General features: G+C 47.1%; 1 protein-coding gene across 2 annotated transcripts in view; it reads left to right on the forward strand.

Moving 5' to 3' along the window:
• ABCB10 (ATP binding cassette subfamily B member 10) overlaps positions 1-27,669 on the forward strand; it is a 1,632,094-nt gene that overhangs the window by 816,808 nt on the left and 787,617 nt on the right. The gene's annotated exons all lie outside the window — the stretch shown is intronic.

Below are 27,669 nucleotides of genomic sequence, written 5' to 3' on the forward strand. Positions count from 1 at the left end.
ACAAGTAGTGAATCAGAGAGAACAAAGTAAAAGTGAGACCAGCCCCCACATGGTGTGTAGCGAGCAAGCGCAGTGAGCAACCACTACTAGGGGGAATTTGGGGGGTTGTTCCCACTAGAAAATGTGAGACAGAAAGGCCAAAACAAAGCATTTTTTAACATGTTTTTCATTACATATTAGATTGTATTAGCTTTTAAAGCATAGTAAATGATTACCTTATGGAGCACAAGGATACCCAGTCATAAATCACAGACATTCCTACAAAGAACACTAAAAAATGAAATGTCGAGCACGAAACATGAATATAAATATAACCAATTTATTCTTCATATAAAATAGCATAATGTCATTTAAAAACACACTTAACTTCAAACAATTGTGCAAAGCTTCAGGGTAAAAAGTGTACAAGACAATGGGTACTTCAACCCTTGTGGTACCAACACTTTTGCAAAGAGCTGCTGCTCTTTAATGCGACCGGAAGTAACACTTCTAAAGAGGACTGATTTCCTTTCTTGGTGCAACACGGCACTGCCAGGGTGTAATAACTGTGATAGGTCAGTGACTGCACTTCTGAGGTGAATGCAGCAGTATGGGACAGTGAGCACCCACTTTATTTATTTTAAACATTTGCCAACCTGTTTGCAGCAATGCTGTGTGTGGGCTGAGGCATTTTTTGTTTGCTTTTTATACAGAATGACTGATTTTTGTTAGCGGTCTGGTGCAACTGCAAGATTTGGGTGCCCTTTGAGGTGAGTTGTTCTGCCATAAGGGTGCACTCACTGAAAAGTTCTTGAAAAGGGAAGTGTCTGAATTTCTCAGTTAATTGAGGGGAAAAAAGACCCATAGTATTATTAATAAAAAAAAAAAAGTAACAGGAGACCAGTTAGGTGTTCCCTGAGTGAGGCATTGTACGTTTTGCCAATTAGTTTGGCTGTGTATGTATTCTCTAATAAGTTCTGGAAAAGGCCCAAGTGATGCTTTAGCCGAAATATAGCGAAGACTCTCCGCCTCCCCTCCTCCTGCCCCCTGCTCACCACATGCCATTGAGGATTCCAGATTGATGCATGTAGCCTCTGAGGGGTGATGATGGCTCACGGCTGGCTTCTGAGGGGTGATGATGGCTCATGGCTGGCTAAGTTACATGGAGGATCGGGGTCCGGGATAGCCGCTCCTCAAGTCATCAATCAGAGCCTGTCTGGCCTAGAGCCTGAGGCCTGCCACCACCTCGCTCCACCCCTGTCGCAACAAACAAAACCACTACGCTGCGAAACCGGGCTGGGGCCTAGCCCTGCTGCCCCCTGCCCCTTTAGGCCCCTTTTGCTCCCTTTTGCTTTTAATTCATTTCTCTGGCCCGGTCGTGATGCCCCCATAAAGTGCCGCCCAGCGCCCACCACCCAGTGGTCGAAGTGGGGGAAAAAAGTAGGGGAACTGTTGGCAGAGAATCAGAGGGCAGGAATAACCCATGGATTGGGTCAGTGGACGGAGTCAGAGGTGTGGCAGAAGGAGCAAAATATCCCAATTTTTAGTATTTGTTTCCCATTTCACTAACCGGTTACAGCTTATTACGTTATTTAATTTAACCAATGGATACACATGTTTATTTAAGGTTTAATATTAGTTCTTGACATTAAAATACATTCACAAAGTAGGATATGTTTCCAATCATAGAATGTCCCAAATATCCTGAAAAGTGGAATCGCAAGCCTTTTGTCTCCCAGCCATGGAGATTCTGTCATCAGCACTTCTCCCTTTTCCACAAGAGCAGTTCAAACATGCGTGGCAAAATATCCTAGTTTGCACATTTTTTCCACATAATTATGGCTCTGTCATTTGCCACATAAAACATCATGTGCTGCATAATTGGATGATTTTAACTAATAAATTGTTTATACCTCAAACATATCAAAAGTTACTAAGAAATGTGACTTGTGCTGCTGTGAAGTGTAGGGTCCCATGAAAAGATTGACTGGTCACCTTTCTCACTGCTGCAGTTGTATGTTCCACTGGTACTAATAAGTAAAAATCTTTGCAGAGGCATTAAGCATGTGTACAAATGTCAAAATAATAAAGTATCAGAAAATTTACAGCACCACTTATACCCGTATAGGGTGTCAGAGTGCTTTACATCACACATATTACACAGAGATAATCAATCATAATTGTGTAAATCACTGTATAGGAAATTAATGTTACATAAGAAAAAGGACTACAAGGTGTAGGAGTCACATGACAACCATATTGGTAAACAGCATAGCTTAATAGTGATTGGTCTGGAGAAACACAAACTCAGTATTTAAAAAGTAATACCATGGTTGAGGGTTCTCTTTAATAATCAGAATTTATTTCTACCCCAATGAACCCTTTTTTGTAACATTAGGATAATCAAAGACGGGGGAAAAACCATAACACTCTTATTTATACCCTGCAGTTTGCATGCAGCTCTTACATGACAGTTAATAGCTCACTGTTCCATGTTGGGGTTTTACCTTATTTGCTGCAAGTAACAATAGGGCCTATCTGGCTAAAGGAGGAGCCCACTGACCTATTTACATTATCCAAAAACAACAATTGATGAACAGAATGCAGAACAATGTCATGCATTCACCCCAGTACAGGGATCTGGGCCTAAATCCATTGGTTGTTTTTCTCACCATGCCATTCCAGTTTGAACCCAGCCATATAATCAATCTTGACCCTGTGCCCAATGGGAACAGTCCAGCTCGAACTGCCAGGCCAGGTCCTACCTAAACTGGAAACAAGCATCCTAGGATCAGTTTCATTTGTTGCAGTTACACTATTTACATTATGTGCACTTTCTGATCTGTATGGTACATGTTCTTAGCAGCAGGCACATTAACCCTCTTTCCATGAGTCAAAACGTCCACTAGACTAAACCCCTTCTGTCTTCACTGGAATTTTGAGGGACAATGCAGAGGGGAAATTAATTATTTATTTAATTTGCCCTCTGCATCATCCCTAGAAATCCCCCCTTACCCGGCCCCTCTGCCCCACTGCTGTTACCTGCACGGACCGTGCCTGGTCAGCACCTGGTGCGGTCCCACTGCCCTAGAGCCACCCTGCTCAAGGGTCGTCTGACCTCAGTCACAGAGTCACTGTCACTCTATGGTGTGCTGCTTCGTAGGCCTGCCTGCAAGACTACCTGCCTGCAAGTCTGCTTCTAAGGTCTTGGGGGCCTTCTAAGGTCTAGCATGGGAATGTGCTCCCTCAGGAGACTGGACTGGTCATGAAGGCTGAACCTGGTTCCCCAGTTCCAAATTCAACAGCTCTGACCATAGTGCCCTCACCTCTCCCCCACTGAACACCATACTGCCCCACTGAGAGGAACTTGCACTGCACTGACCCGCTATAAACACCTGGATGTGACTCAATTCAAATCACGCACTAGACAAGACCAATATGCTTCCTAAAATGTTTTTTACAACATTCTAGAAAAAGCAATCACTCTTAGGGAATAAAAGGTTAAGTAAAGCATGTGAAATGTAAGCAGGAAACAACATAATTACCTTTTTCTTTTTACACTCATTATTCAGAAATGAGTGAGTGTTTTTGCCTGAAAAGTTAAGGCCATGACTACAGGTCGTAGAAGGGACCGGTTTCAATGCCCATTGCTTATATCCTTACAAAACATAAGCAGTATGGTTTAAAAAGACCACATTTGTGAACACAAAGCAGCTGTACATATTTTGTTTTCCAATTCACCCATCAAATAGGTATTTCAGTACCTCCAGAAATAGTGCACTTTCCCACCCACGGTAAGCGATGTTGAGAGATGAGAAACCAAAAGTAGCGCTTCACTGGCATACACTGTAAAGTGGTGCTAATGGGTTTAAGTGTGAATAAATCAATCTGGCCACCTCGCAACCACCCCGTCTTGCTTTAGTTTGTTAGTTAGTTAGTTTTCATATTCTGAATGTTTTATTTCTCTCCACCCCAAGGCTGCACTTAAAAAATTGAGAAATGTCAGAAAAAGAGACTTTTCCAGCAAAAGGGTTTTTCTTTTTTGGATCCATTTCACAGGGGAGCAAATAAACGAAAGGAGGAAAAAGAAGGTAATGCCTGTTTCTTGAAGTTTCGGTTTTCACTAAACTAAGAGGAGCGAGACAGAAAGAGAAGGAAGAGGGGGAACAAAGAGAGGGGGACAGTTGCCAGCGGCAAGAGAACTGGACACTGTACATTGACTGTCTCTGACTCAAGCAGGGGTCGGTTCCACACGGCCAAATCGGCCCCAGCAACAGAACCGGCCCCCACCTCCTCCAGCCTACCGGGTGATTGCCCGGTGCCTGGATTTACCAGTCCGGTCCTACAATGTCATCGCTATTCCTTCAGCATCTAAAAGTACCCAGTACGCACGATGTGGCCCCAGTTACTGCACACCTGGTTTTCCTGATTTGAGCCTGCAAATGTGTAAATTGAATCTTACTTTAGAAGCTTTACTCTGTCGAATTGTGGTTAGGTTGTGATTTTAGTTGTTAATTTGAGGCTCTTTAAGAATTGGAGGAAGGTGTTGTTAGGTCTGGAATAGGGCTAACTTAAGTTGTATCACCAACCTCATATAAAACAAATAAGAAATACAAAAGACATACTTGTAGTACATCAAACACCGTAACATACAGCACAGGCAGTTGTTCAGCTCACTTTATCCTTATGATATCTTGCACCGTGTTGGAAACATTTTGCTTGGTCGCATTTCTGCCTCCTCTTAAAAATGAGTGCTCTTAAGAGCCAGAGCTGGCAGGCAAGTAGTTTACTTACCCTGTAATGTTTTTTTTTCTTCAGGTTTTTTTTTTACTAATCCGTATGTCTTCAGGTTTCAAAAATTAAAATACAATAGTAAATGTTTTGCACCAGTAACAATCAGATTTTCCTGTGAAGTGCATTAAAACTAAAAAAGGTTTTTTATAGATGTTCTAAGTACACTTAGAACCATTAGTGTTATATTGAAATTATTTGCATTGATTTTTTTTTTATTTAAGTGTTTATTGCGAGTATATGCTACCATGTTTAGGTGACATGTTTTCTTCTTTTTTTTGTCTTATGCTTCAAGTGTTAAAAAAAAATCCTGTCTGTTCGCTTGCAATGGCTAGACCATTTGACTTTGCCAATCTTGTTTAAGTATTGGAGTCCACACAAACCTAATTTGGAACAAGCTTGTGAACATTTCAGACTTGCTGTCCGCTGCCTGGGTTGAGGAAGTTTTTTCTTACTGCTTTCTTTGTAGTTAATTGATTTTTTTCTGTTGAATGGTAAAAGTGGCTAACACCGATGTAGGACACCCATGGATTGGGTGTTATGGAGGCATCTAGCTTATCTATACATTGTATGCAACTTAAGCACTCAGTTGCAACATTATTTACCACCCTCCTGATCTTTACTTCAACCAAAGTTATACACTTCAACCTATGCTTTCGAATGTGCAGTCTGTAGAGATTGCTGCAATTCTGTTTTGAGAATATGTATTGAATGTTGTTCGAGAATTTACAGTCTACATTTTTTAAGTCCTAGACTACACCCACACGTAATGTGAGCAAGGCCATTAACATTTCAGACATGCATCCCTGTGCCACTGCATAGGCAGTCCTTTCATCAATAGTAAATTGTAGTTATTTCTTCTTAAAAGTAGAGGTAGGTTACACGGGTAAGCAACATCCACAGAATTGGACTGAGTGGTGTCAAGGTGGGGGTCGATGCGGACGGGTATTATTTTTCATAGCTGTCCCAAGCTTTTTTTGTTTTGTAAATACAGTTCCTACACTTTTACCTATAGAGAAATCATTCCTAAACATTATTCTTTTCTTGACTGGCCTCTCTTCCTGCACAGTAATGTCCTAAGTGGCAAAAGGAATGCCCAGACATCTGCTGAGGTATGCTGTGTGATATTTTCTAAGTAGTACCACATTTATGAGGTCATATAAGGCAGGAACTGGTCTAGGGCTACTTAGCTTGCCTTCTGGAGAGGCACTTCAGGATGGACTGTTCCCATGAGGAACAAGATAGTATAGATTAGGTTTTGCCTACCTGACAGCAAACACTTTCTGCTGCCGAAAGATCAGGCTACAGTAGTCTTAGCGCTCATCCTTTGCTTTCCATTGGTTGGCTTTACTGTCACTCTCATTTGCTTGCTTTTGGTTTGTTAGCTTGTTTGGGGTTTCGTTCCTCTTCTGATGTTTGTCCCTGTTACGCAGTATTACTTTTGCCCTTCCATTACTTGCCTTTCTAGGGCTACTTTTTTCTTTTGGGTTAAGGACTCCGTGAGAGTGCATGTGTTTACCTGCTGTCACCTTGAGTACTTCTCTCACCAGCTACACTCTGGGCTGCTTTTTGTCACCTGTGTGCTTCTCCACCATACCGTTCATGTTGCTCTCACTCGTGCATACTTCTCCACCCTGTGTTGCTTTCTAGCCTGTGCACTTCTCTCCCACCGAATCGACGGTGCAAGTTCTTTCTCTCCCCACTCCAGCCCTCCATCTTACTCCCCCTTACTCCCCCCACCACACACTGTGTTGCTTCCCGCAACCCGCCCTCCATTTTGTTTCCCACCTGCCTCCTCTGTGATGCTTCGTTCACTCGACCCCTCTGTATTGTTGTCCCCGCCCATGCTTTAAAAAAATATTTTTGTGCCTACAAATCCAGCGGCAGCCATCATAGCACCTTTTTAAACAAGCATTTACAGTGCAATGGTCTCAGCATTATTAAAGGTAGAGCTATTGGCATTGCTCATGACATTTTTTTTATTTTTTAAATCATAAATAAATGGCATTGCCATTTACATTGCCAAGAGCTTAATCGTTAAATAAATGGAATTGTCATTTACGCGGGGTCAGGGGTAGGTGCGGGAGGAGGCGCAGGATGTGTCCGGTCGCTGCTATTAGAGGCCCCTGGGTCGGGCTGCACTGTCCGAGCTGCCCCCAGAGGAGGAGCAGCGGCTGAGGAGGAAGCCTTGCGAGCGGCAGGGCCAGGAGCAGAAGAACGCGCAGTACCGGCAGCCACTCTCTCCAGGACTCGGGTGAGTGCGGAGGGAGGTGGTCCGGGAGCCGGGGCAGGTAATAGCGGGGGCGGCCGTTGCTCTCGAAGAAAAGGGAGCTGAGGGCTGAGCACGTAATCCTCTGTGCTATCCAAGAAGTAGCTGCTCCCAGGGCACTAGTCCTAAACAAGAAAAAATAAAATGGCGGCCGCAAAGCTCCGCAAATTTCGGATTCGGGGGCGTGTTTTGGCGTTCTGAGTGACAGATGACGTCACAGTCCAAAGAACGCAAAAAAACACGCCCCAGAATCCGAAAGAGACGGGGCTTTATTGGAGTGACTCCTTTCTCCTCCAATGGCTGGCCTCCGTTTAGGAAGCCAGCCAATGGAGGAGACTGGAGGAGAGAGGCAGGTTCCAAGCCCCCTAACTCCAAATCATAAAATCTTCGGGACTCCGCCCTCACTGCTTCGCCGTGCAACGGTCCCTCGACCTTAAAAAAATACACTGGAAGTGATGTGTTGTCAAGACATACATTCCATGAATATCATTCTGTAACGAGCTCTGAAGTTCTGTGAACAATGCAACATATGATATGTTACAAAGTTTAATAAACGACATGTTCCATTCGCTCACTAGGAAAAAACACATGAGGAATGAAGTGTTGCCCTAATTTGTGTCCAGTGAAAGTCATAATGTAAAGAGCTCTGAAAATCCTCAGCCAAGTGCAGCATAATACATGTGCGAAGTGCAACAAACGGTATGGTCCATCAGACCAACTAAAAAAATACACTGGAGATGAGGTGTTGCCAAGATAAAAGAAAAGCCCGGTGAATATCACGAACAGAGCTTGGAAAATACTTTACACAGTGCAATTTATGGCACGTCCTACTAGCCCACAAAGCAAAAACAGAACGTAGTGTACATGGTGCAACTTACGGCATCTTCCACTAGCCTGCAACGCAAAAACACAGGACCAAGTGTAACCAGCACATGCACTCTGTGCATACCTTATATAGAGCTCTGAAGACTCTGTGCAAGGTGCAACATATGGCATTTTGCTATCCTGGATGTTAAACCACCACCACAATCTCAGCCCTCGAAAGACCAATTTGCTTTTAATGTCCCATACCAACTACTCCCTTCCATCCAACAATGACAACCTAGTAGCATTCATCCCACGAATCATAAAATGTGCAATCCCTAGTCTTCCTCTGTACAAAAACCTCAACCTGCAATCACGCATAGATACACTAGCTAAGCAAGCACAGCACCATTTACTGAGAGATAGTAAACATGGCTGATCAAAGCTGGACTACAGCAGTTCCATACTCTATGTTACAACCAAAACCAACCTAGCTCCTCTCTAGGCAACTTACCATGGGGCGGCCAGGCTCATTTCAAGGGCAATGAAATACGATTACAATGCTCCCCTGCTAATCCACCTTAACTGGCTCCTATTTCAAGTAAGGAGCAAATGCAAACTATCCTGCCTCACCCACAAAGTTCTCCACAATGGCACTCCAAGCTACCTTGCTCGCACACCACACCTCTCAACGGGTTCATGGACCCTTAGAAGCTGAAAAACTCTACTCCTGGAGACCCTTCATTCAAAAGAAAGAAAAAAACTCAAAAAAACTTTTTTCTCAGGAAGCAACCCAAGGGCTGGAACTCATTGCTGCTATCAATCAAATGTTCACCTGCTTCGAAACCTTTAAACGAGACTTCCGGTGCTACTTTCTGTCGCAGCTCCACCCCTTGTTCCTGGCAGGCCACATCTGATTGACTTTAATGTAGTATCAACGTTTTTACTCCAGCCTTGAGACTTTTAACGGTTCTTTCATGTTAAGCGCCCCAACACCTTGCACGGTCTGGTTCGCGCTATATAAAACATATTAAATAGATTAACACTAAATAAATAAAGTGCAACATATGAAATGTTTCACTAGGCCACTTTGAAAGATGATGTGTTGCCAGTGCCAGGACAGGTACTCTTTGGAAACATCATGTAAAGGACTGTGAGCATTTTGCGCAAAGAGCAACGTATAGCGTGGTGCTAAGTGCAACATATGTTCTGCTGCACTGGACTACAAAAAACAAACTGGAGGTGCAATGTGGGCAAGATCAAGATGTGTGGATTGCGAAAGCCCCCTGCCATTTCCGGGTAAAGTGCCACATGAGGCACGTCATTAGCGGTGTGCAGCCCCACCATCGTGGGAGCCGCTCGTTGTGGCTGTAAAAGGCGCAGCCTTTGATCACACCGGACACAAAGTGACACCGCACCCTGATTATTTCGGATTGACTCGTACCAGCTTCTCCAGTTCACGTCAGCGCCTCCCCTGCAGGCTCCTCGGCGTGCAGCTCAAACCTCGGGAGCGGGCCCGGGCTCCCAATTGTGCCTTTAATTGCCTTCATTATATCCACGTATGTCAGGGGAGACATATAGGAAGGCATCCTTCGCCGAGGCCTTCGCGTATTGCTTATTTTGATTCCTGCAGGGCGGGTGAGGCAGTGCGCGCGGATGTTATTGATGAAAGCCATGCCTGAGCTTGACATCAAATTAGTGGCCTTCATGTACGGAATATGGCGCGGAATGTCTAACACGGTTAAAGCTGGTGGGAGGCGAGCTTTGGACTCCTCAATGAGGCGCCGCATCCAGGGCGGAGGGAAGGAGAGGCAAAAAGTCAGAACTTGAGGCCTTCTCATTATCAGCCATACCTGACGGGCACGCGGAAAGCCTCCTGCACTTCCGCTCATCAATACAGCTGGCCTCTTTGTCAGTAATTTGCAATAAGTGTCTGCGCCATTTCTGTGGGGACCCAGGAATCATTATTGGCTGCAGACCTGCAGTGCTCCTAAGCGGCGGAAGGACTAAGGAGAGCTGCGGGCGGAGGGGGGGGGGGGGGGGGGACGAAGGAGAGCTGCGGGCGGAGGGAAGGGGGGGCAGAGCAGGGCGAAGGAGAGCTGAGGGCGAAGGGAAGGGGGGACGAGCAGAGCAGCTCTGGAAACCACCACCGTCTTTCTCCGCTGCAAAGCAGAAATGCCTCGGGGAAAGCATGGTAATTTTCGTATTCGGGGCGTATGTTTTTAGGTTTGAGTGACGGATTACGTCACAGGTAGAAAGAACCTAAAAATACACGCCCCCGAATCCGAAAGAGACAGGGCTTTATTGGAGTGACTCCATTCTCCTCCAATGGCTGGCCTCCGTTTAGGAAGCCAGCCAATGGAGGAGAATGGAGGATAGAGGCGGGTTCAAAGCCCCTAACTCCAAAACATTAATTCTTCGGGACTCCGCCCCTCAGTGCTTCGCAGTGAGAAGTGACAGGTCCCTCGACCTAAAAAAAATTATTTATTCATGCTTAACAGCATTGTGGATGCCGTACAGCTTGGCTAAAACCCATTGGCAAGGTCAATAAGTCCCAAAGGTTAGACCTGTTAGCATTGTCAGTGCTTGATATCAAACTGCCCTGTGTTTAGAATGGCACAGTGGGTGTAAAATGATAGGTTGGACCTCTACCCACGGGGGTCACCAGTGGTTTTCCAGTAGATTGGACTATTTGTAAGTATTCTTTCCTTCACCTTTTGTGTGTTCCATTCCTGCACACTCAAAATATAGCAAGTGTTTTTTTTTATTCCTATCTTGGTCAGAGGACTAAGCATTGGATAGGATTGCAGTGCTCTCCCTCTGTATTTGTTTGAAGCATTTAAGTGCTCATCCCTGTTTTTTCATTTTTTAAGACAATGGAAGTGATGAACTGTTTGTTCTAGGCCAACATCCTGACAAAACTTTATGCAACAGTGGAAAAATGGAAACTGAGCAAAGCTTTCAAATCAGAAAATGAATGACCGCAACAATAGTAAGAATGAAACCCTTTCGCTCTCTGTCACTAGAGTACCTGATCCGTGAAAGAAAGAAATGTCTTTGGAGACACTGTATGGGTATCAAAGAATGTGTTCTCTCTGAAGCATTCGTTCTTTATAAAAAACATGAACACAAAGGTTTTGATTTAAACAGAATTTAAATGTACCAAGCAAGCTTCCCTTCTTTTTCTTCAAACACTTTATAAACCTGAACAATGTCATAATCCAGAGTGTAGCTGTGAGTGGTGCAGAGAGTACAATGGTGCCAGAAGGGGGATGGACTCACTTCCTCCAATTTGTGGTTATTTATTAACTGGCTAACCCGGTAATTTCTTGCATTGGATCACATTACGCTTCTTTGCTCATTTCTAGGTGTGATAATACAACATAATTGTAGACCTGATACGTTTTCCAGACCAATTCAAAACACACACAGCTCTCTTTTCTTGACACTGTGGTTTATTATATGGTGTAGTTGCGCAACCCACTGTGTCATAAAGTCACCATTCCGTATCCGGTTCATTCAGGTTCATTCGTAAAACCTTAGTTCAGACCTGGGTAGCTGTTGCTCAGAGCAGACAGACTTTATCAAAGCAAGTGCAAAATATTAAGAAGTACCAAAAGAGTTGAATAAGATGAAAACCGAACACATTAAAAAAATCAATTAAAAAAAAGTAAACACATTTTTTTTAACTGAGTTTTATATAGCGTGAACTTGACCCGGTATCGGGTATCAGAGCCCTTTACATAGCACCAGTTGCGTTACACGAGGACACATTCACTTTTTGTTAGGCATGGGGAGATTAAGTGATTTGCCCAGAGTCACAGGATGTTCAGCGTAATTGCCGAGACTCGAACCCGGTTCCCCAGATTCGAGGTCGACCTCCCTAGCCGTTAGGCCTGCTCTTCTCCCCAAGTATTTTCATGTTTCAATTTACAACTCAATGAAAAAAAATCCTCTGGATGGTTCTGGAGATATGGATTATAAAATAAAACCCTAAATCATGGCTTTTCACTTAGCGCAATAAAATCATTGTATTTTACTGCAACTCCCGGTTTAGGGATAGCCACAACCTGTAACATGCAAGCTATAAGGGCACTCTTGTGACAACCAAATCCAACAAGGTGCCAGTCAAAGTGACCAATAAAGTTCAGTTGAACAGTTACCTTGCAAAGGAGGCAATCGCCCGTCCAGTTCCAGGGTCTAGGGGCGAACCGCCATGGGGATCAATGCAGTGGTCCTGATGAAGGGAATACAGGATGCTGAAGATGCCCAAACATACTGAACCTGTGTCAGTGGTTTTCTTGTGGCCACCCTTGGTTCGCAAACATGGTGGGCCAACTTTAGCCTCAGCAGTTGACGTCTCTCGAAGTCCAAGTGAACTCAAGCAAAAAAACAGTTTCCACTGGTCTCTGGTTACAGCAAAATAAGCTGTTCCTTTTAACTTGCAGTAAATTCCGTGCTGGACGAACAAACTGTACTCCAACGACTCTCACCCATCCATCAGAGACGGGTGCAAAGTTTGAGGGTCAGGACTCAGCTTCCCAAGCTGCAGCTGGGCAAACAGTGGCTATCAAGCGTTCTTGGCTACCAACTCACCAAAGCAGGTTTCTTCAGCTTTTATGGCCCTGTGGCTGTAATAGAGAGTCAGCCAACTGATTTTTGGAGTCATCTTCTCTGTCTGGGCCTCGGGTACGAATTTCACTAGAGCGGGACACCACAGAACCAGTCCTTTCTTTGTAGACAAAGGTGCCGCAGATGCAGTCTAGTGTTTGATGAGCCTCTCTTTGCTCGCTCCAGGGAACAACAAGGCAGTACTTCAGTTATTTCTCCAGTACAGACTTGATCTGAGGTCAGGGTAACAATTTTACTCATGTTTATTGTGAGGATTACTAGCCCAGGGTCACCACTAGAACCCCCTCCTTCCTAGTGATGACTTCCAGTGAAGTGTGGCATCTGGCTAGCCCAGAATGCACCATTCAGCCCACTCCAAACATGGTGGAACACCTCTCTTGGTTGCAGAGCTCCCTAGCTTTACCCAATAGTGTGGCTAGCTAGGGGCTTCACGCCCACAGAAAAACTGTTTAGCAAAAGATTCTCCCTCTCCATCGGAGATGTCAGCCTCTGGTAAAACAAAAGAGCACCCCCTCTTGCATGTGACTACCATTTGCCTTTCAAAACTGTTCTCCTTTTGATGTTCGTCTTTTGGGGTTATACCCTTTTTGGCCACCCTGCGAAGAGGTCGCACCTCATCAATGGAAGGCCCTAGTTATTCACTCCTCCCCCAGGAGGACAGCAGCTTGTGTGAAACCATAAACGGTCAATGGAAACTTTGGGTCACAAAGGGGCAACTTTCTAAAGTTGTAATTTGCGCAGAGGTCATATTAAATTTCACTTGAGCAACAAATCGGGCTTAATGCAACATTTCTTTTGATACCATGAAGGACCGTATTTCATAGTCCCATTCAGAAGTTAGCATTGCTGAGTTGCAGTGTTTAACCCGGTACACACCAATGGGGCTATTAGCCTTTCCACAGTAAAAACAACAGTGCAGGTATTTTGTTGTCAGAACGTGTGGAGTTACTAAAACACATGTCCATCTTTTTGTATACAATGCACCCTGTCTTTAGGGCTCAGTAGGCCTGCCTTAAGGGTGGCTAATACGTAGTAAAAGGGAAGGTTTAAGCTTTGCCTTTACTTTAAAGTTGTATTAACAGTTTAAAAACCGCGCTGCCAGCCTGCAGTGGTGGGCTGGGAATCATGCTTTGCTTTGTCACACTCGTGGTGGCACATTCAGTGCTGCAGTTAATGAAGGACACTTCACCTTACATTCGCTGAGTAACCGGAGTAGCATATACTAGGGCTCCATGCCCCAGAATCCACTAGCACCAGGAGGCGCAAGCTTCAGGGGGAGGAGCCCATAGCGCTGAATACCCCCTCAACGATCCCATAACAAGCGACCAACGAACTGCCTGAACCTCCCGGGGACTCCCTGCCCCAGAAACCACCAGCGCCAGGAGGCACCTGTTGAAAGGCAGGGGGAGGAGCCCATAGCGCTGAAATTTGCCTCAATGCTCCCGCAACACAGGAGCATGGACCAACGAACTGCAGCCCACACCCCACGGTGACTCCACGCCCCAGAATGCACCAACAGCAGGAGTCTTCAGCTGAGATGCATGGGAAATAGTCCATCACGCTGAAAAGCCCCTCAGTGCTCCAGCAGCGCAAGATCAACAAAATGCTGCCTGCACCTCCTGGGGACTCCACTTACAGAATCTAGCAGCGCCAGGACCCGCCAGCTGAGAGGCAGGAGGAGGCGCCCATAGTGCTGAAAAGCACATCAATGCTCCTGCAGTGTGGGACGCACCCGGGCAAAGCCCGGGCCAATGTCAGGCCCATTCTCCGCCAGGCAGTGCCAGAGGTTTTTTGTTATGGTACTGTGATTTTTTTATCCTTTGTTACATTGTTCCTGAAACCAGTGCTGCTGTGCTCGATATTGAACTTGTTGCTTTTCTACGAGCAATATGTTTTGAATAACTCTTGGCTATTTTAAAGTTCCCAACCAGTACTAGCAATTAAGTTTTCAAGGATTGCCCTTAATTTTGATAATACCGAGTCTTAAATGTTTTTTTACATTTTGGTGCGTTGCTGTTGTTTTAGTGAGTACATTTAACACGTTTTTATCCTTTGTTTTTCCCTTTTGTCTTACCTTTCCAGTTAGCTATTCTAGTTCTTACAGCAGGAGCACATGATCAATTAGTATATTTCGGGCAAGTGTGCTATAAGGGCCATTGCATTCTCATTGCGAGGTCGAATTGTTTCCTCTTTAGCTTGCAGTTTGTGGAATTCATATACTACTATTGTTCATTTACACATATCCTTTGATAATAATGGGAAGCTTAAAGCAACCAAACCTGCCCAAGGTGCCTGAAAGCATAGTAATTATCAAATTATGAGGTCAACTCTCTAACCCTAAGAACCAGGCTAATAGTATATATTCAAATAATAACCCTAGTTTTTTTTAAAATATAAGCAAAGCATAATAAGGCATTATAACAACCCAGTAATTGCACACTTAAGATCGACCAACTAATTGAAGAGGTTGAATCTATCATAGGTGCAAACTGCCCCGATGCAGTGATTCAAGGGGCACGGTTGGGAAATCAAAGCTTGTTACTGAAACTCTTCCAAATCTATTTGAAAAGAAAACCGCTAGGAAAGTAATATGGAGGATTTTACCCTTGCTAGAATCTGTTGAGTCTGATCGCACTGGGGATCGAGAAAGCCCTGTGTGAACCTCTCTGTGAGATTATAAAATAGCCCCTGTCAGACACGGCAGGAATTGTGCCCCACCCCCACCCGAGGCCCTTGCTGAGGTGCTGGAACTAATAGTTCCATTAGTAACTCCCTCTTCTGATGCAGATAATCCTATGCTACAAATGAGGGAGCTGAGGGTAGAGGTGGGGGAGCTCAAGTCTTTGATAAATCACCTGACGAGTATGGTAGAGCAATTATTAACAACTAAGGATGGTATCAGTGCTAGTAGCTCAAAGGAAATTAGAAGCCATGGGAAAAGGGCTTTAGAGCACACACTCAGGTCGTCTATGGCTTGTAACATTGCAAGAGAACTCAAAGTAACACATGGAAGACAAAATAAGATTACAGCCTCAGGCACAGTAAGACCAGAGTCTCCTGGAGAATATAGATTTATGAGGAACATAGTTGATATTGATAACCATCAACCTTATCTAGGTAGCAGTCCCAACATGGATGGGTTGCTAGGGAACACTAACTGGAATCAGCACACCGATAGTCAGAGGGTAACACAACTTGTTAACACGAGGAGCTCCTCACCTGCTCCCCAAATTTGTGGTCAATGTACCCAAACTCTCTACCAACACAAGATATGAAGGAACGGCTCGTAAAAATATAAGGCCATACACTGGATTCAGTATGTGAGGGGTTGTAGATCAGTGTCCGGAAAGACATTCTTAGCGATAAAAGATGCACCACACATAAGCAGAACTTTGCATCAAACTAATTCTCACAGATGGAAAGATAGCCGACAACATGGTGAAACAGGACACTAAGACCAGCCCTCCAAAAGATTCCAACATCCAGTTTAAATGTCATTGAGGTGACAAGCAGACTAGTGCTGCAGGAAAGTTTGCACAACACCCAGCTGGTGAATCCACAATGGGAGACATTGACTGACTGTGTAGATTGAGTGTATCATCTCCACCATTTATGCCCATATTACTAGAATCTATTTGCAGCATTTTGTAGGAAAATCCAAGTGGCCAGTTAGCAGCTGTAAGATCCTTAGCAACTAGGGATTTAATTGATCCATATAATACACTGGATACTGTTATAAATGCTCCCACGTTACTACTCCCAGCAGAGCCCTGTTTAACTAGTATGGTACCCTATCAGAAAGCTCCACACTGGTAACAGTTTCTTGGAATGTGGTTGCGTTACACCTAAAATTCCCCTCCCTCCCTGGAACAACTTTATTGAAAAATTTGATATATTTTTGTTCAAGGAAACGTGTTACATTGATCCAGTATTTAAGGCAGGGTACCTAAATTGTTGTATCCCAGCCAAACCAAATTCCCATGGGTGACCTTCTGGAGGAAAATACAAAATGTGGAGAGGGTCTGGTAAGGGTGAAAGCTTAGAGACCTAACAGCACCCTACCCCTAGAGACTTATGAAAAACACACCAGGGGTGCTAAGGTCTATAGTGGCCTCGGATGTCTACCGTGTACTTAAAGTGTAGAGGTATAGGCTGTAAGAATGAGGGGAAAGAGCAGACGTGAACCCATCAGCCCACCCATTGGCGGAACTTATCATCTGGGTTGGAAGAACACCAGCCTGGTGTCTACTAGGTGTCTCACTTAGGAAGAAAATGTGAGTACAACATCTAGTATGTAGTTCGCCAAAGATGTAGAGTTGGGTAATAGTATCTCAAGGGCTGTGGAAAGAGGAAAAGTTGCAGTGTAGAAAGCTAGTGTGCTATAAAGAAAGTGGTGAAAGCTGGGGGTCGCGTAACTAGTTAGCATGGAGGAGTCTCGTTTGTTATCGGAATTAACCAGACAAATCGCTCCACCAACTAAGAACGGCCATGCACCACCACCCACAGAATCGAGAAAGAGCTATCAATCTGTCAATCCTTTCCGTGTCCGGGCCGGGTGAGGTTTCCCGTGACCTTCTGGAGGGCCACTAAAATGAGTTAGAGCCTCCCTTAATTGAACAATCCCGCAACTAGTTATCGATTTTCCGGATATTTTAGGAATTCAGTAAAGGAGCAATGAAAACCCCAATGTTAATATCTATAACATCTGTGCAAGAGTTGGGTGGGGGGGGCAAGTGTTGAAAAACATTCTTGACCACTCGGACAGGAACTAACGCTATTCCCATCTTATTCTAGCAGGGGATTTAAACATTACTTTCGAACCCCTGAATAGGGAGCACTCATGTCTTCCTGGAGGCATGGGCTATCCCTCAGTTGGATTTAGCCCCAGTAAAAAGGTGGTCCCAAGTAGCTCTACAATTGAAGGTTGGATCACTAGAATTTGGGATTAGGGCATCGAATGGTCTTTTATGATCTACCTTTGTGAGATTGAATAAAGATTATACTAGTACGATCATAAGTCAACAGATTGACAAAGTTGCTGCTACCTGCTTCGGCATTTTGAAATGCCTTAGAAAGATTTTGTACTGTCTCCTGCCTTCTGCCCAGGGAACCGTGGTCTAGGGTTTGGTAATTTCCAGGCTGGGCTATGGGAACATTTTATATCTGGGGGCGGCAAAATCATCACTTAGATGTCTATAGTTTGTTCAAAATGCTGCTGCATGTCTCCTGCTTCACCCTCCTAAATTCACTTCCACATCCATGTTGCACACTCTACGCTGGCTACCCATTGAGCGTAGGGTGCAATTTAAGGCATTGTGCTATATGTACAAATGCCTAGCAAATACCAGAGCTCTATATCTGAGATCCTTGGTGGCCTGCCTAGTATTCTCCTATAGGCTCATTGTGCTCTAGTCACCTCAGACTGACTTCCATTCCTAAATTTCGGAAATCCCGTCAAGAATTCGTTTTTCTCTGACCCAGACTCTAGAATAAACTGCCTTTAACATTAAGAGAATGTCATTCACTTCCCGTGTTTCAAAGACATCTTAAAACTTGGATGTTTCAACCATCGGAACTTTCCTAATTCAGCACTCCTTTTGACAGTTTTCTGGTTAAGACTTCGTTCTGAGGGTGGCGTGGCTACACAAGTTCCTAAGAGGCTCCCGGCAGACCCCAGGGAATCCTTCAGATTCCTGCCGCTAAGCAGTCTATCCTGCCCACTGGTTTATGGCACACAGCTTTGTCGTATCGCTGCACCCTGAAATCCTGCTGAACAGATTGTGGGGACATTCCTGGCAGAAGCAGTAAGAGATGTCTCATGGCAGGCCTGGAGACCTTCATTGCTGGGGTCTCGCCCTGGTGGGGTTGGGGTTCGGGGGGGTGGTATGGAGGACCGGCCACTGGCGGAGGTGGCGTTCGAAGGTAACTGTCCCAGGGGGGTGGGTGCGAGGCCACGGCCTGCACTGAAAGAGCACCCCTCGATGCTACATGCAGCCCTTTGTAAGTTCCTTCAGGCCGGGCTGCGCAATGTTCAGAAGCCACCCCCCTGATCACCAGTGGCCAGGCAGACTGTAAGGGGCACTGCTGTTGCCCTGCCTGCACCTCTGGAGGGACCACATAGAGGTAGACGGCCCGCTGATCGGGGGAGGCGAAAGGCATTGGTCTTCAGCCTGACTGAACCCCGGTGACTGAAGCTGCAGCGAAAGGGGCTGGGAATGGAAAGGGCACTGCGGAGAGACAGCCCCTGACACTGCCGCCGTTGTTGACTGCCACATCGCCAGAGCATCTCTGGGTTCACCATTGGGTGCTGGAGCATCGGCGGCGCTGGGACTGTGCTGGCCCTGGGTGGACTCTCCGTCTTTGAGCAACCGGAGGCGATAGGCCGAGCCGCGTACGTTGTTGCTGAGGGGTGGCGCCGCTTGGGCGGACCCTGGGGTGGCTGACCTGTGACTGCATACTTTCTGGGCCAGGATCACCTATCAATGACACATGGGGGTTACCGCCACCCTATATAGTGTCGCCCTCCTCCAGTACCTGGACATTTCATCCTTGAGCTGGCTGGTAATGCATCAAGTCTAGGAAGTAAAAAGAATCACGCTATGCTCTTTGTGTCTGCCATTGGAGATGATTTAGCATTGGCTTTCTCCATTAATGCCAATAATGCTGGTGGTGGTGTATTTCACACAACAACTAAACTCTCATTAGAAAGGAAAAGCAGCAACACACTTAAATGTAGTTACCTTCAGATATCTATCTGTACGTCATGGATTTGGATTTGGTTGCCATGTGACAGAAATGGGGCTCACTGGATCCGCAAAGTAAGTGACTGGGTGGCATTGAAGTTCCTTAGACCTGCCCTGTAGGGGCTATGGGACATGTTGTGCTGATGCCGGTACTGGCACCTGCAGATTGATAGTTCTCGGTGCTGTGAGGGAGGGGACGTCCAAAATTGGGGTGCAACTAATCTTTGGCTATTTTTATTAACACCCCAGGAGCTGAGGGAGACAGACTGGGATTGCTGCTGTTGGGAGACGAGGGGGTGTGAGTCAGCATAGAGACTCGAGTCCAAGAACAGTCATAGGAGGAATAAGCAGGCGGGCCTCCCAGGTGAACTCAGTGGAGCCTTATACAACCCCAGCCTCCACTGCGCAGTGCACTACGTAGAATACCTCTGGCCAGGGAGGCCCGGGCGCCGAGCAGTTGGTGACGGAGCCCTCGAGTGCCGAGTTGCTGAGGGTTCTAGGGTCACCCTGAAGAACAAAATAGAGACGTGGCACTAGAAGTCAATCTCTTGCGCACTAATCTCCGCAATGTCTTTGAGAAGGTCCACTTGGCAGAGGCCTCGATTGAAGAACAACAGACCAAAATGGCCACTTTAAGGAAGCAGGTTGCTGCAGTCTTGTTTTGGTCTCGTGCCCTGGAGGCTAGGGTGCAGGATGCGGAGCGGCGCTCCGACCTCAATAATGTGTGCCTACTAGGGTGTCCAGAGCGAGTTGAGGGGGGCAGACTCTGTACAGTTTGAGGCTTGGAAAGGAGGCACCTTGAAACTCAGTGGGCTGTCCCCTATGTTTACCACTTAGAGGGCGCACCATGCGCTAGTGGATCTGTTGCGACCTGGGGCCCCACCACGACCATCATCGCCTGTATTTAAAATCACAAGGACCGAGATTGTATCCTCAGGGCATCTAGGGACACGTATACTGCCAAATATGAGAATCAGAGGATCAACATTTACCCAGATTACACCAACAAGGTTCATGGTCCCTGGTAGACATTGCTGGTGATTAAGGTCAAGCTTCGCTCAATGGGCCTCCATTACATGTTGTTGTATCCAGCTAAGCTAAGAGTGCCATCGGGAGACAAGGCCCACTTTGTTGATACTCCTGCGGACGTGTGGGACTGTCAGGAGGCAAGGTGCCCAGGCAACACTCAAGCTCTTGTAGACCTGGAACTCAGGTGGTCTGCTACGGAGAGCTCCCAACTGGAGTACGGTAGAGGGGCAAGAACCTGTCCCCTGAGAAGGTTGATCCCGTCAGGGTGGAGATCCAAGAGGATGGAACCATGGCTCTGGCTCGCCAGGATCTGCAGGCGAATTGGAGTGACTTCACCAAGGCAGAATTGGGTTACGATGCAGAGCGAGCCTGAAGCTGGAGGATGGACTTAATACTGATATTGGCATCTGTAATAGTGTGTAATGGTTATTTTTTTTTTCCTTGAAGAAAGGACATGTTTTAAATGCACATTTGTGCAGGATGAATGTTAAGGGGTAGGGATGGGCTTACATTTGTTTGTTGGATTGCATAATAATCAATGTGGGAGTTTGCTATGTTTAGGCTCAATTGATTAAGGCATGATATTCTGTGTGCGGGTTGTGTCTTAGTGGGTAGTCTCTCCATGTTAGTGGTAGGCAACGGTTGAGGGTAGGGTTAGGCTGTGGGTTCTGTCAGCAAAAGTACAATTGGATTTACAGTGTGGTCGTTTATTAGCTGTTACTCCAGTGTGTGTGTGTGTCACTTACAGACCCGGCTGCAGGATATCCTATAGGCCTTACTGAACCACTTCAGGCTGGTTTATAGAGCTGGCTTGCCAGACAGGTTTCTGGCTAGGGTTCGGGTTTCCTCAATTGCCGGGGAAAGTCATGCAGTACTTGGAGGAGAATATCTCCTTGGAAAAGGTGGGTGCTGCCAAGAAGGCGCTTCAAGGTTCCGGATGCTGGTGGATTTCCTGTGGAATTCTATCACGCCTACTCCTCCGTCCTCAAGGAAAAACTATTGGAAGTTCACCTGGAGACAAAGGAGAAACGTCTTCACCCACCGACTATGTGAGAGGTAATAGTGTGCTTGTTGCTAAGGGGGGGATTCTGCTTACCCTTCTGCATACAGGCCCCTCACCATGCCTACTACAAATCTTAAAGTATTGTGTAAATACTGCCGTCCAGCCTGCAAGGAGTGGTCTGAGAGCAGGTCCACAAGGATCAATGTGGTTTCATGCCAGCGCGTAGCACTGCTCACAACCTCCGGAGGATGGCTCATGTTCTGCATGACACCTTAGACAGAGAAGGGGAGATGACCTTGGTCTCCCTCAATCTTGAAAATATGTTTGATATGGTAGAGTGCACTTTTTTAATGGCAGGACTACGGGACATGGGGTTTGGCCCAAACTTCTGTGCCTGGACACAACTTTTATATACTGAATCTACTATACTTATCAGGGTGGGTGGTGAACTCTCCAAAGCCTGGTCAGTTGGGAGGGGTACTCGCTAAGTGTGCCCTCTTGCGCCCCTATAATTTGCTTTCGCAGGTGAGGCCCTTACACTAATACTGGGTATGGAGCTGGAGCCCTGGAGATTAGGTTAGGAAATTCTACCCACATTGTCTCTCTACATGCGGATCACACATTGGCCTATGTGCTTTCTCCCGGGGGAGTCTGTTTTAATCTGGATGCAGTTGTTAAGCAGCTTTGAGGTTTCGGGGTGCAGGACTAATGTTGCCCTTGGGCGTGTTGATTGGGAAACAGCTGGATCAGCTACTATAAGTGGGTCACCCGTGGGAATTGGAGGGATTTCTATACTTGGGAATTTGGGTCATGTTGATAGGGTGCTGACAGGATTAGAGAACTCCATTACATTTTGGAATAGGCTTCCTCTTTCAGTGATGTGAAGGGCGGTCGTGGCTAAGATGTTTTTCCTTCCTCACTGTCTGTACCTAATTCAGAACTCTTTGTTCCAGCTAAATGACCAGTTCTTCCACAAGTTAGCAAGCCTGTTGGTGACTCTCCTTTGGGCGGGTAAGCGCAGCAGGGTGGCTCTTGCAATGCTAAAGATGGATTGGGGGATTAGCTGTCTCAGATATATGGTTCTACTATTAAGCTGCACACTTGCAGCATGCAGCTAGATGGCTCGTAGATTCGGATAATTGGGAGAAACAGCTCCTGGGGACTGAGTTCGAAAGCAACACTTTGCCATAGTTGCTGATGAGAGGGGGCAGGTCGGAGTTTCTGATTCTGTACATGCTGAAACTGTGGAAATCTGGTAGATGGTAGTCCAAAAGGTTCTCCATAGAGCCCCCTTCAGCATCCCTGCTGTGGGAATTGGCTCCCTTTTAGAAATATTGACACAACCATGTCTGTGGAGCAATGGAGGAGGTGGTGTTTGGAGGTGGGGGATAAATACCTACAGCAGATTTTCATTTTCCTTCAAGATCCACAGGACACTTTTGGGATAGGACCAGACCATTTCTTACACTATGCGAAGTTGGAGAGTGCGGCAAAGGAAATCTGGACTGATTTTCCTGCTGCACCACATCCCTCTGGGGTGCTAGATGTTCTTATCGGGTGGGGCGAGGGACGTCACTTATTTACCCTGTTTTACAGAGCCCTTAGGAGTGACATGCAACCTCGTAAATTTTCCGCACTAGGGGCCTGGGATAGAGATCTTAGTGTTCCCATCGCAGACTCTGATTGGGTTAGCACGTCAGACCTTGTTCGCACTGTGTCCTGTAACAACAGATGTAAACTGTTGAATTTTCATTTCCTGCATCATACCTACACCACTCCATATAGTCTGAATAAAATAGGCCCTTCTAGGGGATGTATGTGATGTAGGGAGATCGGGGTCACTTTCATACATTTAGCGTGGGACTACAAAAAGGTCCAGGAGTATTTGGGGCAAGTGGCGCCACACATAGAAATGGCCATTAGTATTCGTATTCAGCTGACGCGGCTAACCTGTCTACTGGGAGTGGTGCGACCAAAGGGATGAAAAATCCTTTATAAACTTTCCAAGTTGGGTCTCTTGCTAGTGAAGAGGTGGGTGGCCATTGTGTGGATGGGAAGGAGGGCCCCACTGGTGACAGATTTTTATGATATCTACTGGAATGGGGTTTGGCGGGACATGAGAATGTCCCGTACTAATGAGAGGGCAGCCGATGCCATAATGCTGTGGGCTCAGTTGCTGGGTGTGTTTCAGGAGGACAGTGATGCGTCTTCCGAGAGTGGTTCAGAGGTAGGGGATTGATCTGGAATAGTAGTAATACGTGTGCAAACTTTCTGATGATCAAGTATGTTCTGGTGCTTCCTTGTATAATACTTGTTTCGTTGCCTAGGTTCTTAGTATGAACTGTTGGATTATTATCGGACAGGTGGATAATCACACTCATGAGTACTGTATGCTGTATGTATCAGCCTCTGATATGCCTTAGTCAAAAGAATATGTATGTTACTGTCAAAACACACTATATGTTTTTTTGTTTGCTTGAAATCAATAAAATACAGTTTTAAAAAAAAAACAATCTTTATTCATCTATTTGCACAATAGGCGCATGACTGTACACCAGAGTCCACTGCAGCATCACATTACAGAGGCATATATCAGCAATTGACTTTTGAAGAAAAACAAGATCAGCACAGTCAACAGTAAGAATTACTGAAAATAACAGCCCCCCTACCACCACTGAAACCCACCCACCCATGCACACACCCACCCCAACCAACCACCCACACTGCGCTAGGCCCCATCCCCTACCCTGTCCCTATCCACATTCCAGCGAGATATTGTCTGTTTCAGCCGGGGGCTCCAGCCACAAGCCCCTATAGTCAGCTCACCTCTTCCAAATTTTGAAGTGCTTACGCGTACACCCTCGGGCCACAAAGATTGGCTCCTACAACCCCATGCAGAAGTCTAATCCATTTTTCCAGGCAGCCACCGAGGGCGCCCGCACATCCTTCCACAACTGGGGGATATCCTGTTTCGCCAATGTGAGACCCAACAGTTGCAAATGCCGCTTATAGAGATTGCCCCCGACCCGCTCCATCACATGCAAGAGGGCAAACTGCGGAGTACGTGGAAGTGACCACCCCAGTACCTCTGAAAGGCAGGCGAATATCCCTCTCCAAAACCGGTCCAGCGACAAACATTGCCAGACGGTATGTAGGAATGTGTCTTCCGACCCACTGCACCGGAGGCATTCCGGGGATGCCACCAGCCCAGCCCGCCACAGTCGCACCCTAGTAAAGTAAACTCAATGGAGATGTTTAAATTGGATGAGGCGGAGACGCATAGCTATGACTGCCCCCGAGGTGCGGCTAAGGCCTCCCTCCAGTCTTCTTCCTCCAAGACCCCCACATCTTCCTCCCATGCCCCCCTCAGTTTCTCCAACTGGGACACACTGTGGGTGACCAGGGTCTGATATATTCGCAATATCTTTTTGGTCTCAAGGGCTCCCATAAAAACTTTTGCTTCCAGCGGACTAAACTCAGGTATAGAGTCAAGACCCTCCAGATTAGGGGTGAGCGTGTGCCCGAAGCTGGAGATACCTGAAGAATTGCGACTGGGGCCTGCCAAACTCCTGCAGATCGAAAGCGATTTTAGGGAGCCATTCCGCACATTGTCGCCCAAGGTGGATATGCAAATGGCGACCCAGCCCCGAAAACCCTGAAGGGCCGCTAAGTCTGGCAAGCGCCCATTGTGCCACTGGGGGGTTTCCTCTGTAAGTGTGTTCCACCAACCCATACGCTTCAGAGATTGTCGCCAAATCTGAAAGTCTACTTTCGTGGCCGGAGGCAATGCACTACGCAGCGCTGGTGAATAAAGTATAGAGTGAAGAGTGGACTGCCCCATCAGGTATCGCTCCACAGCGTAGGCCGGGTCCCCCCTGTCTCCATATACCACCACTCGTTGAGGAACAACAGGTGTGAGGCCTGATAATATGAAAGGATATCCGATGTCGCAAGACCTCCACAGTATGTGGAGAGAAAGCACGTACACAATGCAACACGCACCGCTCCTCCTCCCCAGAGCCGAGTTCACCAGCCGGAACCATTTGGGCGCAATCGGTGTGGGTGGTTCTGCAATTGGTACAGCAAGCGGTGGAGTGCAACTATTTTGATTATTGCCGACCTGCCGTATATCGTATGGGGCATTCGGGCCCATGTCTTGATATCCGCCTGTACGCGCTCCCAGACCGGCACCACATTCCGCACCCAGGACACAGCCGAAAGGTCCGATATGAACATGCCCAGATATTTAAGGCCCCCCACTGCCACCTGCAACGTGGACGCCCACATACCTACTCCATCCCGAGCCCCCAGCACCCAGAGCGTAGACTTACGAGGGTTCATGTATAACCCGGAGGCCTCCCCAAAGATTTGCATAATTTCCAGGATCCACAGCCCTGTCTTATTCAGCGCTGTTAAAAAGAAAAGGGCATCGTCTGCGTACAGGGCTATCCTATCCGAAAGACCAGTAGCCCACTCAAATCCCTCCATCTGTGCATCCATGCAGACCCAGGCTGCAAGCATTTCGATAGCCAGGGCAAATAGATAAGGCAACAGGGGGCACCTCTGCCAAGTGCCACAATAGATTGCTAAGTCAGACGATACCGCACCCGCTACCCGGAGCAACGCTGTCAAGTCGGTGTATAGTAGCTGTACATGCGACAAAAACCGGGGGCCAAGATTAAGCCGACGGAGAAGGGCGAACAGGTAGAACCAGCTCAGAGAGTCGAATGCCCTATCCATGTCCGCCAGCAGGAGCGCCGCCTGCTCCCCCCCCCATCCGCCGGACCGCCGCCAGGGCTACATGAGCCTGTCGTATGTTGTGCCGTGTTGCCCTCTGGAGCATGAACCCGGCCTGGTCTTGATGGACCAAAGCAGAGATACACGACAGGAGGCGGTTGGCCAGAGCCTTGGCCAAGACCTTCGCCTCCACATTAAGTAGGGAGATGGGGCGGTAAGAGGCATGCAGTTCCGGGGGCCCACCCGGCTTATGAAACACTACAACCTCCGCGTGCCGCCAGTCCGGGGGGAGCCGACCGCTGCCTGATAATGAGACGCCAGCTGCAAATCATACCTACGCTGAAACTCAGCGGGAAACCCATTGGGTCCCGGGGCCTTTCCCGAGTTGAGTTCTCCCAGGGCCTTGCCCAGTTCTTCCACCGATAGGGGGAGTTCAAGCCGTTGGCGAGTGTCATCAGATACCGCTTTGGGCGGGAGGTCTGCAATAAATTTGTCCACCGTCTCCTCAGGGAGACACTCTTGCGGAGCATATAAATCAGCGTAGTAAGTGGCGAAACTCTCCGCTATGGCCCTGGGGTCTGTTAGCTACACCCCACTCATCATGCACCCCAGGAAGGGCCTGCGGATGAAACATGCCCTGACAGAGCCGATGCAGCATTTTACTCGATTTGTCTCCCAATTGGCAGATTCTACTACGTGTCGCCAGCCAGACCTGATGGGCCTCATCCAGTAGAAGAGAGGCGTATGACTGCTGTGCCTGCAATAGCTGACTCACGGCCAGACCACCGCCCACTTCCCGGCTCCTACGCTCCAGGGCCTCCACCTACACTTCTGCCCTGTCCAACTCGTCCCTGCGCTTTCTACAGGCCGCTGTAAACCACGCTATATCCACCCCGTAGCATGGGCTACAGTGCTTCCCAGAGCGTCACTGTGCTAGGTACCGATCCCACATTGACTGCAAAATAATCCACGATTGCCTCCCGCATGTGTCTCACATAGTCGGCATTCTACAAATGCATGCCGCCAGTGGAAGGGCTGTCGCACCCTACCCAGCCGCAGCTCCACGAACACCATAGAATGGTCCGACAGACCCCTGGGAAGGATCCCAGCAGACCTCCCGTTCGTCACCGCCGGCCGGGGAACAAAAATGTAGTTGAGCCGAGAAAATGATTTGTGTACCGCCGATAGATAGGTAAACTCCCTCATGTTGCCATGTACGTGTCGCCAGGTGTCCACCCTGTCCAGGCCCGTAACCAGAGAGTGCAGTTTCGTGGGCTGTGTACTGGTCGGACCCCCTCCTGTCCTACTTCTGTTCCTGCTCATGTCCAAAACATCGTTCCAGTCTCCACCCACCACAATGGCTACATCTGGCATATCGGCCCACAGCGAAAGCAGCTTCTCAACTAAGGACCACTGTAACGGGGGGCATACACACAACCCACCACAATGGGATCCTCTTCAACCTTGCCCCGAAGAAATACGTATCGTCCCTGTGGATCCAACCATTGCTGCAAATGTATGTACGGGACCCTGCGGTTAATCAAGACCGCCACCCCCTAGACCCCTGCGTAAACCCCACATGAGAGACCTTCTGGAACCCATAGCGCTGCAAGCAAAGGACCTTGGAACCCAACAAGTGGGTCTCCTGCAGCAGAATGTCAGGACACACTCCGCGGAATCCA

The sequence above is a fragment of the Lissotriton vulgaris genome, chromosome 6, assembly GCF_964263255.1.
Source record: "Lissotriton vulgaris chromosome 6, aLisVul1.2, whole genome shotgun sequence".
Classification (NCBI taxonomy): Eukaryota; Metazoa; Chordata; class Amphibia; order Caudata; family Salamandridae; genus Lissotriton; species Lissotriton vulgaris.